The sequence below is a fragment of the Nycticebus coucang genome, chromosome X (assembly GCF_027406575.1).
Source record: "Nycticebus coucang isolate mNycCou1 chromosome X, mNycCou1.pri, whole genome shotgun sequence".
Classification (NCBI taxonomy): domain Eukaryota; kingdom Metazoa; phylum Chordata; class Mammalia; order Primates; family Lorisidae; genus Nycticebus; species Nycticebus coucang.
This window is the reverse complement of record NC_069804.1, coordinates 5,750,579-5,766,520: the sequence shown is the minus strand read 5'-3', so window position 1 is coordinate 5,766,520 and position 15,942 is coordinate 5,750,579. Positions and strand designations below refer to the sequence as shown.

General features: G+C 46.2%; 1 protein-coding gene across 5 annotated transcripts in view; it reads right to left on the bottom strand.

Moving 5' to 3' along the window:
- Positions 1 to 15,942, bottom strand: part of STS (steroid sulfatase) — a 173,651-nt gene that overhangs the window by 105,847 nt on the left and 51,862 nt on the right. The window contains exon 1 of one of the 5 annotated variants that reach the window (XM_053579488.1): positions 5,106 to 5,181. The exons of the other annotated variants lie outside the window; for them this stretch is intronic. The gene's annotated coding sequence lies outside the window, so the exon portion shown is untranslated. Of the gene's footprint in view, positions 1 to 5,105; positions 5,182 to 15,942 lie in introns of those variants that run through there. 5 annotated transcript variants of the gene reach the window in all.

Genomic DNA, 15,942 nt, shown 5'->3' with positions numbered 1-15,942 from the left:
GAGCACAGCCGCCACAGAGAACAGCATGGCGGTTTCTGCAAACACTGAACACAGAACAAGCACATGGCCAGCGGTCCCACCACGGGACGCTTTGCCCAGGCAGAGGGACTCAGCCTGTCAGAGGGGCACCTGTGCTCCCAGGTACTGCGGCACAACTCTCCAGTGCAAAGACAGGGAACCCGCTGTGCCACTGCTGGGGCAGGGCCACAAGGTCATCCCTCCAAGGCAGTCTGAGCCTCACGCGAGTGTCCCAGCTTCCCTTCTCCCCAGCGAGGGTGTGACTTTGTGATACCCAACTGTGGGCAGCATGGAGAACAAGGGGGACTCTTCAAAGGCCCAACAAGTTAGCAGGGAGAGCTACCTGCTGAAGCGTCACTAATGCCCAGATCCTTTGCTCTGCCAAAGGCAAAGTGTGGAGGCCCTTGTGAAACACTGTGAAACCAAGGGGGTGAGTGGAATCTATTTAACCTTGTAACAGGTGACAGCTCCTGACCCAGCAGCCCACCAAGGGCCAGACAGATAAAGAGCATGCTTTCTAAGGAAAAATATGACTGACTTTGTCTCCACTCTTCTGTTACACTCAATGTCCCTCCTACACGTCCGTGCGTACCAACACATCTGGGTATGTACATACAAACACACACAGGTATACACACACAAATATGTATGTACGGGACAGGTGAATAGTGCGGGACGTACCAATGTTAAAACTATCACATTCAGCTTTTAAGACATCAATACTAAATATGTGAAGGGATGTATAACCAAACGCAGCAGGAAACGGAAACAGCACGTGTTAAGAGATGAGGAATTCCAGGGGTAAGATGAAAATACAAAAGAAACAGCTGTAAGCACTAGATTCAACAAGAAACACATGTAACATGAGAAGCAAAGAATTCATCTCAGAAAGGAAAGAAACAGACCTTGAAAACAGGGCAACAAAAACTACCCAAATTAAAATATAAAGAGTGAAAGGTAAAAGGAACAAAGAATCTCTACTCATGTTAAGACACTTTTAGAAATACCATAGGCTTCCACCAACAGAAGCAAAAACAAATAAATAAAGCTACATAAAAGTAACAAGGTTTGTGCAGCAATGGAAACAATAAGAGATTGAGAAGGAAAAGGGGAGAAAACATTTGCAAACCATATTGCTGATAACCATTTATCCAAAATACATCAGGAACACCTGCAAATTAATAACAAAAGATAACTCGATTAAAAATGGGGGGAAAGGGCAGCGCCTGTGGCTCAGTCGGTAGGGCGCCGGCCCCATATACCGAGGGTGGCGGGTTCAAACCCGGCCCCGGCTGAACTGCAAGCAAAAAATAGCCGGGCGTTGTGGCGGGCGCCTGTAGTCCCAGCTACTCGGGAGGCTGAGGCAAGAGAATCGCTTAAGCCCAGGAGTTGGAGGTTGCTGTGAGCTGTGTGAGGCCACGGCACTCTACCGAGGGTGATAAAATGAGACTCTGTCTCTACAAAAAAAAAAAAAAAATGGGGGGAAAGACTTCATCTGACATTTCTTCAAAGAAGAGATACACATGGCAAAAAATATATACTAAACTATTTCCAGGTTCTAAATTTAAAAAAAAGAAAAAAAAATGGCCTAAAAAGCACAAGAAAAGATGCTCGCTATCCCTAGTTATCAGGGAAATGCAAACCAACAGCCAGTGAGATGCCTTGCACACTTGTCAGAAGGGCCGTCAACAAAAGGTAACAAGGGGTGGTGAGGCTATGGAGAGACTCTTTGCACACTGTTGGTGGCACTGTGGAAAGGCGTAGACAGCAGCGTCTAAGCACGTCACCAAATCAAAGATGGGACTACCGTATGATCCAGCAACCCCACCTCGGGGAACACAGCTGCTCCATCCAAGAGAACCGTGATCAGGATCTCAAAGAGATGCCTGTACTCCCTTCCTTTCCGCAGCAGTCTCCACGGTCGCCAGGGCCTGGAAACAACCTCCATGTCATCAACAGACCAATGGATGAGGGAAACAGGGCGCACACACAGAGATCGCTGGACTATTCAGCCTACAATGGGAAAGACATTCTGCAAGACGCACCCTGGATGGACCCCCAGGACCGTGATGCGGGGTGAAACAAGCCAGCCTCAAAAAGACAGATTCTGCATGGGCCCATGCATGGGCGGCATCTAAAATAGTCAAATTCATAGGATCAGAATGTCGAGCGGTGGTTTCCAGGGGCTAGAAGAAGGGGAAATGGGGAGTCAGTAATCAAAAGGCATAAAATTTTAATTGGGCAAAATGAATAAGTTCTAAAGATTTACTGTGAAACATTGTAACAGTAGCCAAGGATACTATATTGAATACCTAAAAATTTAAGAGGGTAGATTTCATATATAATATTCTTATCATAATCAAATTTTTTTTAAAACCACATTACATGCATGGAACAATACGATGGCAAAGATTAAGGTCAGGACTCATTATTTCACGTTTCATGTCTATTCTAAAACTTTCAGTTATATTATGCACTTGAAAACTTTTCTTAATAATACGAACATCCATAATGCTCTGATCAGGCAGAAAATAAAGCTTGCTATGGTAAAATGAAAAAGAAAAACCACAATTTGAACAAGGCTAATACAGTAACTAGAACAGAACAATGAGCTACCAGAAATGTTTTCTTTTCTTTTTAGAGATGATTACTTTTGTAGATGCTTCAAATTTATCACTTAGAAATGGAAGCGTGATTGTTAAGAGAAGAATGGGATAACTTAAACTAATTAAAAGAAACATTCAATTAAAAAAATCAAGACATTAAAAAAACTCTGAATAAGTAAGCCACACATCAGGGAGATCCTTGTGAGAAAACTATCTTTAAAGGATTTATTTCCAGTATATAAAAGAACAAATTAGTAATAAAAAGAACAACATAATGAAGTGGATAAATCATTGAATATATGCTTTCTATAAGATATGGTAATAAAAAGAACCAATCAGCAAACAGGTGTTCAGCCTTATTGGTCATGAGAGAAATAAAAATAAAAACCACCATGAGATACTCTTTTACATTCACTGCAGCAGCTAAAAAACCAAAAAACTCTGACAACAGCAAATGTCAGCAAAGATTCAGACCAAGTGCAATGCTCATGTATCACAAGTTGATGTGTAAAATCAGGAAATTAAAAAATAAATAAATAAAATAAAATCGTTAAGATTAGAGAAAAGCTTGGCAGTTTCTTATAAAATTAAATATACATGTTTCTTACTACTACTGAATGTCGAGAAATGCAACTGTATATCCATCCAAAGCCATAGTCACAGTAATCCTGCACCGGAAACAATCCAAATATCTGTCAGCAGGAGAAAGGGCGAGCAGACGGCAGAGCAGGAGTGCCCCGTAACACTACTTAGCTAGAAAAATAAACAGAGTGCTGGCAGCGCAACCACTCGGAGGACCTGCAAAGGTATTATCCTGAGTGAAAGACGCAGGGCACCAAAAAGATGCACCCTGCATGCATCCCATCTCAGACGGGGCTGCCGACCGGCAGTGACACTGGCCAGGGTGCCTGCGCCTGGTGGGGGCGTTTCTCAGAGGAGGGGAAGTCACACGCCCTGAGCCGGGAATGGAAATGCTCGTGTTTGGTCCTGGACTGTGATCATATGCACGACTACAATTGTCCACACTTACCAAGGGGAACACCGAAGATTGAACTCTTTTTTTTGCATGTATATCTCATAAAAATATACTAAAAATAATAAAATTTTAAAAGAATGGATTGGCTTCCTTATTTGTAAAGTGAAGTCATGAGCTAAATTCCAAGATTCTCCTATAGCTTTTATATTCTGAGATGTATCTGGGACTTCACAGTGGCAAAGCTTATTTCCTTACAAAAAGATAATAAACACAAAACACTTTCTAGAAATAGACAGACATAAGATAGCAGACCCTAGACTGCCCTCCTCAGAAAGGCGGCTTGCGAGGTTGGCGCCTGGCTGGCTTCTGGGCTTAGGGTGTGGGGAGGGTTCTGCCCTTCCCAGGATTAACAAGAATGGCTCTCTCTACCTAAAATGCCTGTGTAAACAATGCGGCAGGTGCCGAACATCTGTTTTCCTTCTGGGAGTCTGTGATTTTAGCAGTGCTAGGCAAAGGGGGCCTACGGGAACAGACTCCAAGAAAGACCCTAGATGTCAAGTGTCCAGCGGGCTCCTCTGCTGGGCAACATTTCACAATCGTTGGCAACTCCTTGCTATAGGCATAAGTGCGTCCTGCGTGACTCGTCTGGGAGAGAGGCCTGCAAGCCTGTGCCTGGACTGGCCCAGGCCTTACCCCCCTACACCTTCTCCCCTAGCTGGTGTGGTCTATAACTCTTGCTGAAATAAATCTTAGCCATGCGTTCCACTGTATACGAAGTCTCCAAATCCTCCCAGCAAATCTTTCAACCAGGCAGACAGCAGGGGGCCTCTGAGACAAGAAACAACATCAAGTCATTCTGGCTTTGGGGTTCTTACAGCACCCCCTCTACATCTCCTGCTATTGAATCTGAGCCACATTTAGTCCAGTGAGCAAAAGGGCATCTATCTAAAGGTTGATCTGTAAGTGAGACTGCCTTTAACTAGGCCAGTGGTTCTCAACCTTCCTAATGCCGTGGCCCTTTAATACAGTTCCTGTGGGTCACGACCCACAGGTTGAGACCCGCTGAAGTAGACAGTGGGAATACAGGGAGGATTGATGCTCTAGTCCTCCAGAAACAGTGCGAGCCCTGACCTACAGTTTTAAGTTTTGTGGTCTTCCCAGCTGTTCCTGCACCCTCAGCCAAGTATCTTTTGAAGGGTATCTTCCACGGCCCCCCGGTGCAATTCTAAGTGCCGTACAGAGTAAATTGCATGAGAAGAACAGACTCGGGAAAGGAAGCCAGGATGAATGAAATAAAGTCAGAGAGCAACAGAGATGTTTACCAAGTAGGGAACACGAGCTTGCAAACGGGGAAGGCTCTAACAACCACAGAGTTCTAAAGCCCAGCAGAGGTCTGGAAGATCCTGTGGGCAAATTCCTTCATTTAATAGGCTGTCCTTGTCCATTTGTGCTGCTACAACAGAACACCATAGAACAAACAGCTCACAGACAACACTTATTCTCACAGTTGTGGAGGCTGAAGATCCCAGGGTGGCAGACGCTGTGAGTGGTGGGGACTCACTCCCTGGCCCAGATGGCACCTTCTTGCTATGTGCTCACAGGGTGAAAGAGGTGATTGGATCAGAGCCCTTTATAAGGGCATTGATCCCATCCTTGAGGTCCCACCTTCGTGACCTTATCACCTCCCAAAGGCACCACCTCCTCACACTATCAGCATGGGGGTGAAGATTTCAACATAGGAATTTGGGGGAGGACCTGGACACTCAATCTATTGCATAGGTTACAGGGCTGAAGTCCAGGGAGGTTAAATGTGTGACTCTAAGGACAGTCCTAACAGTGGTCTGAGAAGAGACTAAGCCTACTTCTCCACTCACTGCTACTGGCTACTCAATTATTCACTGCTTTGTAGGCCATTAGATTTTAATTCCTGCTCGAGTCACAAGCTGTCTACTATTAAAAAAAAAAAAAGTCTAGGAAAGCTACTTTTTTCATTTAAAAATTGAGGAGTTTGAGTGGAAAGATCAGAGATTGAAATCAGGTGGTCCTCCTGTCAAAGCCTGGTTGTGTTACTCAAAGCTTTTCTGTCTCAGGGGGGTCCACTGTTAGGAGAACTCCCTGGGCAGGGGGGCGATGTTCAGGGGGCGCGGGGGCAATGTTCAGGGGGTGCGGGGGAGATGTTCAGGGGGTGGTCCTCTTTTCCTTTCTTCTTCTCTATCAGCCCACAGCCACACGTCTCCGCGGTGCTGTCATACATCTCAGGGTATTTCCTTGATGGACAAAGAGCAGAAGACAGATGTCTAGATGGTCTGTGTCTTCAGATGGATTCCACTAGTTTAAAAAAAATACATTTAATTCCCTCTGGAATTTTCTTCAAAAGCAATAGTAAAAGAAAAACCGATAACAAACAGCATGACTTTGAAAGACGAATTCCTGTAAAGGCATTTAATACCACTGCACGGCACTGCTTTTATCTCAAACTTCCTTCACAGCTAGAATTCAAACAACTCAATAAAGTCATTTGAATTTATACAAAATTAAGAAAAGGAAAATATTGGGAATAGAATTATTGATAGAATTACGGCCACAGGCTCTTCTTTTTGCTTACAAAGAGAATATTTACTATTCCGTTAGATTTATATTTTTAAAAGTTTTTTTTTTAATTCCTTTCCTTTGGTGATACTTAAACTATTAAGCAGTTCATGAATTTGAATTCTCACTGTCACTGGAAAAAAAAAAAGGATACTTCAATATACATATAAATGTTCCCTATAGACTGAAAAGGCTTGCTGTGTTGGACTGTTGGGCTGATTCACTTTAATTTTCCTGCATTGTCATGGTTGGAGCACTAAAGCCCCATGTACTAGGAACCCCTTCAATGGTGAGCTGACCAGAACGGCCACTCACCCAATCAAGACTGCTGAAAGTAAATATTTTTTAAAGATTAAAAAAGCAATCACTGTTTATAAGCATCTTAGTTGTTTTTCATCAGTATTGTTATTCAGATAAACAATATCTATAGACTTAGCCAATCAATTAATAAGATAAATAGGAAGAGATTCAAAAATCACCTTCTGCTGAAAGGGAGTTTTGATACAAATGTGTACGTTGACCTAGTCTGGAATCAGAAGTGCAAACCAAAACTCTCAGGCTGAAAGGAAGACAGGCATTTGCTCGTTCATAATTTAGGATGGCGTCCTCTATTCTGAAATGAACAACACTGCAAAAGTTTGGATAAAACAAGAAACGGAGTTTCTGTTCACTGTCTTAGGTTAAACATGACCTGGCCCCTAGGTATGAGGTCTATGTCCACAGCGGCCCACACAGTGTGATGACATCCTGTAAACAACCACAGATTAAAAAGAAAGAAAGATATTAGAAACTAAAGACTAGTTAACTCAAAATTTTTCTGGCATAAGATTCCTGAATTAATATTTCTGTAGAAGGTTTGTGTGCACTTGAAGGTAAGTGGTGACCATTTGGTTCCACCCAGACCTCTCCAGGAACGATGCTGGCCTCCTCTATCTTCTAAGCTAATGCTACCAGAGCTCCTCTTGCTACACATAATATCAACAAGTAGGATGAACAGGCCTCCAAGCACAGGATTAAACAATCTCATGTTACAACATCTACAAATTGTAGCTTGTTAAACACATGTTCCACATGAGCGCTGATTAAAGAGTTGTACCAAATTGTAAAGATTTCTGAAACTGAGCTACATGGCTCTGCATTTCTTAGTAATTTACATCAGTGATCTGTACGAAGGGGCTATTAGAATATTTATCCAACGTGTGGAAGATGGCTGGTGTGTTGGGAGAGAATAGAGATTCAGAAAGACCTTGATAAGTGGAACAAAAGACGAAAACTCAACGGAATTTAATGCAGCGGGTAAAACGTACCATCTACTCATTTAAGGAACACAGTCAGAGGCACAATGATGATCATATTCAGATGTGGCAGACTTGTTAAAGAAGACAAGGAAATAAGACTTTAATCAACTACAAAACAATTTTAGCCAGTTGAGTCAGGCAGTGACTTAGAAGGCTAAAGTTAATGAGAATTTACTATACATTAATATTCATAGGGAGATGTTTTTGAGACAAAAAAGTTAAGTCCCACTCAAGCTTACGCTGAGTGAGACCAGAGTTGGAATGTTACTTAGTTCAGAGCACTGGGATTTAAGAGAGATAGAGACTACAGAATGCTGAAAGACAAAAAATGTTGTGCATTCCTGATTACTTAGGAATTGGTAGCGTTTCACCTAGAGCCTTAGGTAGTCCCTTCATATATACAAATGTCTACGTATGAAAGAGAGGAAGGAGTTAGGTGTTGTCTAGGAAGCCAGGGCGAGGACAGCACCCAAAACAAAACCCAGGAACTTAGAAGAGCTGCCGGACCACACAGTGACCAGCTGGTGAAAGCTCCTGCTTCCCACGCTGAGAGTGGGCAGGGGTCAGAAAGACCCCATCTGTCAGGAATAGTGCACAAGGGATTACTTCATGGAGAATCGGGGAGTTTAAACAAAGTGGCTCTTGGCATCCTTCCCAACCAGAAGATTCCAAAGGCCCAAAGGAAGCCCATCACCAGACACGCGTGGAAGCAGAAAGAAAACATACAATCACACCAACCGAGAAAGGAACCCAACAAAACAAGAACAGTATCAACAAAACAAGCCTCCTCGTCACTCTGTGAACAACATGGGGCTGCAATGCCCTATTAGATGGAGGAGGAGATCTCCTGACGAAATAAACTGGATAGGAGGATGATAACTAACAAACAGTCTGGCAACATTATTTAATTACAGGTCATTTAGACGTTTTGAAACAGCCTCAAAAGCCATTTGCATCTTACTAATTAGCCCCATCTATAACCCCTCCTACACCCTCCCTGGCTAAGCCTCTCAGAAAATCATTATGATCGATGGAAATTACCAAGCGACATGGATTTAAGCAACAATAACATAACACATGTCGTGAGGACACGCAGCTCAGACAAGGAGCTGCTCTGAACTTCCCCACTTGGTTTCTTTGAAGGTTGAAGGTGGCAGCCTGGCCAGCTCAAAGGGCTCTGACCGTCACCATCTCCAGCTTCTGCCCCTGTCCTCAGGGAGGTGAGCTGTGATGAAGGGGATTGCAATGTAATCCACCTGTCCTCCCGTGGCGCTATCTGCGCCCATGTCAGTTTAATAAGCATATTCACACAAAGTGCTCTCTTTCCGGAAGCAGCTCTGCCCACCTAAGTCTCCTTAACGTCCCAGTACAGCTGGGTCTGGTCTGTGCCCAGAACTTGGCCACCTGTGCTTGTGAGGAGGACACAGCCTCCGCCCAGCTGCCTCCATTTGGGGGTTTTAGGTGCTGCTAGTGAAGCAGTTTCCTGGAAGGACTTCTCCGTTCTGATTTGATGAGAGTCAGAAAAGAATCTGGACCCGCCTAACACTCACCAGTCGGATGTAGCTGTGCTGTTGTAAGACAGATGGCAGGTGCAGGCCAGAGGCACGGACCAGGTACAGCCAAGATGACCACTGACTAAGAAGTTAGGGGGTTCAGAGTCTGGGTCAATTAGGAACTTTAGCTATTCTTGTCGGATTAAGCTTTGGTTGCAATGGTATTCAACCTGCAGCCCACGGGCTGCATGCTGATTATTTGAGGACTGTTTTTCTTATCTGTGATCTCACAAAAAACCATGCATGGACCTTTTCTTTTTCTCATCAGCTTTCATTTGTGTATTATTTGCGTGGCCCAAGACAACTCTTATTCTTTCAATGCTTGGCAGAAAAGAAAAAAGGCTGGACACCCCTGGAAGGTGTATAAAATTGCACCTGTGGGTGGCTCCTGTGGCTCAGTGGGTAGGGCACTGACCCCATATACCGAGGGTGGCAGGTTCAAAATTGGTCCTGGCCAAACTGCAACAAAAAATAGCCAGGCCTTGTGGCAGGTGCCTGTAGTCTCAGCTACTCGGGAGGCTGAGGCAAGAGAATCACCTAAGCCCAGGAGTTGGAGGTTGCTGTGAGCTGTGATGCCTCTACTGAGGGTGAAAAAGTGAGACTCTGTCCCTAAAAAAAAAAAAAAAAAAATGCACCTAAGCTGAATTCATCTTGCCTTCTGGAAATCCTCCAGGGCCAAGGTTGCAAACCCCAGGGCCAGGCTGTGACGTGCAGACTATCAAGTGGACCCCAGGGCCAGGCCATGACATGCAGACTGTCCAGTGGGCTTTATGGTGATTGCTGACCTTATAGCCACAATACGTCTCTCAGAGCAGCAGTCCCCAACCTTTTTGGCACCAAGGAGCAGTTTCATGGAAGATGATTTTTCCATGGACAGAGGAAGGCATTAGAAACTAGTCAAGAGCCTGCAACTTAGATTCTGCCCAGTTCATGGTAGGATTTGTGCTGCTATTTGAGGATCTAATACTGCCACTGAGGTGACAGGAGGCAGAACTCAGGTGGTGATATGAGCAACAGGAAATTGCTGCCAATACAGATGAGACTTGGCTCAGTCACCCTGACCCCCAGCTTTGCAACCTGGTTCCATTCCTAGGAGCCCACAGACTGGCCCTGGTCTGTGTCCCTGGGGACCGAGGACCCCAGTCGTGGCATATACGTGCCAGGCTCAGCAAGCATTCTCTTGGGGGACTTCTGCAATATTTTCTGCTGTGCAGCCCAACCACTAGCCCCACAAACAGAAAAAGAGGTTGTTAGATTGAGACCATGCCCCTGACAAGGCTGAATTACACCCGAGCCTATGATCTTGGAAAATGGCAAAGGTTAAGAAAACATTCTGATAAAGACTCTTTGCTTGACCAACGTCAGTCACATTCCTGAGCCTTCTCTGAAGCGTATGTCTGCACTTCTCTGTAAAATCCAGTGTTTTCAAGAAGCCCCCCCGCCCATATCAGATTACCCTGTCTATATGATCGGGTTACTCATCTCCCCTCTCCCCTCCCAGGGGAAGTCTGGTCACCCTGGCCTGGCTTCAGCTAGAATGCTGTCCTTCAGTTCAGCAGGAATCCCCCTTAGCCCTGATGTTTCCTCTTAGCCATTTTCTACCCACTTCCTCCCCACCCCCCGCTCCACATCTGCCCAGCTGTTTTTAGAGTAGAGCCAAATCTCTCTCCAACACTGCAATACCTCATCCCCACTGTCCCTGCACCTGCTACTGTGATGTTCTGCGATGTTCTGCAGAAAGCCTTCCTCACCAGGCTTTGACAAGTGCCACTACACACACTTTTCTTCGACACTTTGCACCCTTTGTGCTCTGGAAAATGGCTGACTGCAAAGAACCACGCCCCAAGCCTTCCCTGTATATCTAGAAAAGACTAGAATGTGCCTTTCTAGGACCAAGCCAGAGGCTGACTCTCCAAACTCTCACCCTTTGTCTTAGAAATGGTTAGCTGCACAACTCATCCCCACCAGTCAAACCCTGGGCCCACTGCCCCTCTTCTCCCACGACCCTGAGCTTTGGTCTGCTGATAGCCTGAGCTCACAGGGGGCCCCTCCTGGGGCCTGGCCGGCCTCAGAGGAAATATTCTCTGATCTACTGTCATATCAGGTCACCTTGACTTTCCTCTTACTTAAAATAGACTTTTCCTAGGCTTGTTTACTCCACTCAATAATAGAAAACCTATTTGACCCTGGCCTTTGAGAAGCTTGTGGACTGTACAGCCACAGCATTTTGGACTCACAATAATCCTTTTGAATAAAAGTATCTCCTAAGTTCACATTTGTTCTTTTATGAGACACCACTCAGAGCAAGCTTGGCTGAGGGGAGACTCTGGGGGCTCAAGGGGTTGGAGCCCTGTTCGTGTTTGAGTTTTTATGTGAAACAAACCTTCCTTTCCTATGAGAATTTCTATAGGCTACAGAATCACACCATGGTGGTCGTTCTGGTGGTTCAGCTTCCATCAGAAATCAGAAGCCACTTATCTCATGTGGATGAAAATTAGTGCAGGCCGGGTCTGCCCTAGCCCACAGGATGCCCCTGTCATAACTAGTGCAGGCCGGGTCTGCCCTAGCCCGCAAGATGCCCCTGTCATAACTATCACTTGCAGGTGGATAATGCCACCCGTGACTCTGATGACTTAGTTACTGCTCAGCTTGAAGGAGCAACATATTCCAGTATGTTTTCAAAGCACACGAGCTCCAAACTACCATCTCTGGCTTCTCTGCTGTGGGACAGCCTTGTGGTATATGAATGAGATGTCATCACTTTTTTGGCAGCGGGGTAGGAGGGTGCCAACAAAGACCTACTATCCATCACAGAGTCCCAGCAGAGAAGATAAGATGCATGCCAAATAGGAGAACTGGGGGGATTTACCAAAAAGATGGCCAGCAGTGAGGACACCAGGAGCAGGGGAGCCAGGAGAGGGCTGGCCCCCAAGGCTGGTACCACCCCAACACCCGAAGGAGGGGGCATTCCCTGGACGGAGCCTATGATGACCCGTGAGCGGTCCAGGGAGCAGTCCTTCCCAGGGGACGTGCAGGGGGAAACGGGGTGAGGATCCCTACACTACTCTCCTTCCCTGCCAGGTACTGACTTTCCGTGAAGGGCCTGAGAACCTGTTGGCCTAGTACACACAGGGTTTCCTCCCTGTGGGGTGGGGGACAGGGTAGAGGTAGGGGGATCCGCTCTAGAGACAGGAGGAAAGATTCCAGTCCAGCCTGCTCCCAAAGGGGCCAGCATCCTCCCAGAGCCCTGAGCGATCCCTGCCCCCCTACCTTCTCACCCACGTTAGGGGCTAGAGTCCCCTCCCTCTTTCACCACAGCATCCCAGGGACCCCTGAACGGTCCCTGCCTCCCTCACTCCCATTAGGGGCTACTGTCTCCTCCCCCTTTCACCAAAAGAACAGTGAGGCTTAGGGGGCTCTTCACACTTGCCCAGGATTTGGAGAAACAGAATACAGAAGGGAAGTCCACGAGTGGAAGTGGCCTTTACCTGGCTGCAAAATACTTTGATGAGTTTCCCTGAGCACAAAATTATCCCAAATGGTGATATACTGCAGATAAGCCTGGGTTTGTAGGTACTGGTTGGATCCCCCAGTGAACCACTTTGTTTTTTTGCAAGAGCTTATTAAACACGTCGTATCTTAAGTCACCTTTTAGTGTTTTGTTCATTTTCAATTTCTTTCCATGTATTACAAAAATGCCAACGATACTTGGGGCAGCCACACTTGCATGTAAAATAGCCACGCATATATGATACATTGTAATGTAAGATTTTCACACCAACACAGCAATTACCACAACTAACTTGAGTTTTTTGAACTATGGGAAACTTTCCATTGTGTGAGAATCTTGCATATAACGTTGACATACACTGACGTTCAAAATAAAGCAGCCATGTACATGCTGAGAAAAAATACCTTATTCTCCTCAGCACTCTGCCTGGCCATGTGAATCCCTTTCATCCCACCGGCCAGGAGACATTAAAAAGGAACAGGGGAGGGACGGCAGTGAACCGGATTCCCACTGAAGTACAGAGACAGCCAGGCGGACAGCAGGTCCACCTGTGTCCAGAGGCAGTGATGCCGCTCACTGAGCACGACAAGGCTTTGGAGCGATGGTTTTACAGGAAGGTTAAGAAAAGGAAGCTGAAGAGAGACCTGCCAGAGTAACCAATTTTGCACTGAGTGCTCCTTGCAATCACTCAACAAGTAATGTGACTCGGAGCAGAAAAACTAAAGATTCTCAAGTAGGAAAAACCAGATAAACAGTGTTTATGCATCGCTATTATGCACTAGGTCCAGCTCTGTGTGTTTTTTATAAATGGCAATGAAGACAATTAGTAGACTCTTCATGGAAGAGGCAAGACTGACCACAGCATATTGCAACCCCGCAGCCACTGGGAGCAGCTCATCACAAATACTTGTTCTGACATCGTCAGAATCAGCACCCTCCTTTCATTCTCAGGGGCACCCTGGTTTGCATGCCGAATGGTATGGTGCTCTTGTATTTGATCCTTATAGAAGCACAGCTATCACCCAACTCCTCAGCATGAAAAATCTAGGGCTCAGTGAGGTTCTATACAATGCTCTCATCAGACGGGAAGCCACCATTCAGACACAAGTCTGTCCAATCTTGGGGGTCTGTGTTTAGCTGGAACAAATGACTCCACAAATTCCCACTATATGCAAAGAATATGATTAGAGAGTCTCTCACTGGGACAGCTACATGGAGATTTGGTCTGAGCCAGATTGGGTCTGTTCCCAGGCCAGCTTCACATACTCTTATGGGTCTATCTCTAGATGACTTGACCTGTGATAAAAATTCTTCTGTAGAAGCAGTATTTGACTGAAGACACAATTTGAGGCCCTTACGGCCGTTAAGACTTAAGTAGTAATGGCAAAAGAGAACTTTTAGTAAAACTATAGAGAAAACTGTAAAACACGACCACTGTCAAATTCCAATGTGAGGCCACCTGGCATTATTTTTTGGCTAACTCTTTAGAGAGTCTAGATATTATTCATAAAAATGAAATTAAAGTACTCTCCACTTAGGAAACTTCACCCATGGAAAGAAAATACTGATTTTCACTTTTACCAGTTTCTCCTTACAGGAAATGCACGCACGTGTGCACACACACCCCACCCCCCATACCAAGTATCTGCTAAAACTGAATTCCATCTCTTAAAACTATTATGGAAACACACACAGATCCAGAACGGTGACTCGATGCTGATCCAGGTGATCATCAAAAGTATCTGCTCTGTTCACTCTAAATATAAAGGTCACTGTCATGGGATGGTCTTTGGACCCCAAAAGACCAATAAGGAAGACACCTCACGGGACATCCACCCTAGAGCTCAGTCTGGTGCCCAGGGCCAATAGAACAGCTCTACTGCTAACCCCCATCCCGCTGCCCTCACACCCGCCTCGAAGCCAACACCCAAACAGCCTCCTGTGGTCCGTCCTGGGTTTTGGTGATCAGGATGCCATTAACATGCTTGACACAGAATAGCACTGGGAGGCACAGCCACCCCATCTTCAGTGATGCAGGACTCTAGACAGAAGTTCCTTGCACAGTAAGGTCATACAGAGCTGGAAACCTCAAGAAAACAGGGCCAACAGTCTTCACAGTAGATACGATGGGTTGGGTGAGATGGCGCAAACATCCGAGAAGGACACACAAAACGCAAGACGACGCCAGGAGGGTGGCTGCAGATGAGCCAATTTGTATACATGAAGGAAAACAAAATGTCTATCTCTAAAATACTCAGGATTCTTGAGCTGACGGTGGTTAACCTGCAGGGACAGACAGTGTGCCCCTCCCTCTGCTTACCTGATGGTAGGACACCAATTCACAAAAACAAGGGTCTTCGCACCCCGCTGTCTGCCTGCCTCAACTCAGACGCAGACCCAGAGGATTCCGGAGCAGAGTTTTCTCTTCCCATAAATTTTCCCTGTCACGTTTTCTTGCCCTTTGGGAGCCCACAGGTGCCGTCCTCTCTGTCTTGTGACTGTATGAGATTTATGGCTGTGGGTTACTATTTTAAGCAGCCTGTAAGGTACTGCCTGGAGAGAGAAAAACTCCAGGACTGAGGCTTCCCTGGGTGGTGTGCACAGCAGACTCGATAAACTTCTGTGCCTTTTTCTCTGGTTAATCAGACTTTACCTTTCAGCAGAGCATACTGACTAACACTCTATGAAGGAAAGAAGAGAAATCATGTTTTCTTCCACACACACAACAAACATGAAGAAAGCTGAATGCCCGGGGGGAAAGAGGGCAACGTGGCCGACTGAGGCAGCTTTCTCCAGGAGCTCCTGTCCAGAGGGAGAAACGCTGGACTGCAGTGAACTCGGAGAAGTTGAGAGTAGGGAGTTGAGCACGGGGAGAAGAAATGAAGGTGCCCACCATCCCACTGCGACAAGCTGCGAGGCCGAGAAGGAGGAGGGAGGACAGAGATCAGTGCGGGGGGACCAGACTGAAGGTGCCTGGTGCCCAAGGTGGTGGAGACCCCTCTCCCAACCCGAAGGCCCGCCCTGGGATTTCCACCAGTGAGCCAGGAACAAAGGACTTCTCACCTCATCCTGCCGGAGGGAGTCGAGAGGTCCCGGTTGTCCTGAACCTGGGAGTTTCCAACTCTGAGTCCAGTCCCCATCTTGGCTGCCACAGAAGTGAACAAATCCTCTCTCCTCATTGGTGAGCCCACAGCCCACCCTTGCACCTCTCCGACTGCCTGAAGCACTGCCCGAAGCACTGCCCTCTGCAGAGGCCGCAGCACTCAGTGAAATCTCCAAGAGGCCCTTGCATAGCGTGACCTGAGCGTGCACTGCCCAGGGGAAACCGTGGCGCTGCAGTGCTAGCTTTGGTGCAGGGAGGTGTGGTCTCTCCTGGCTCTCATTCCTGCTG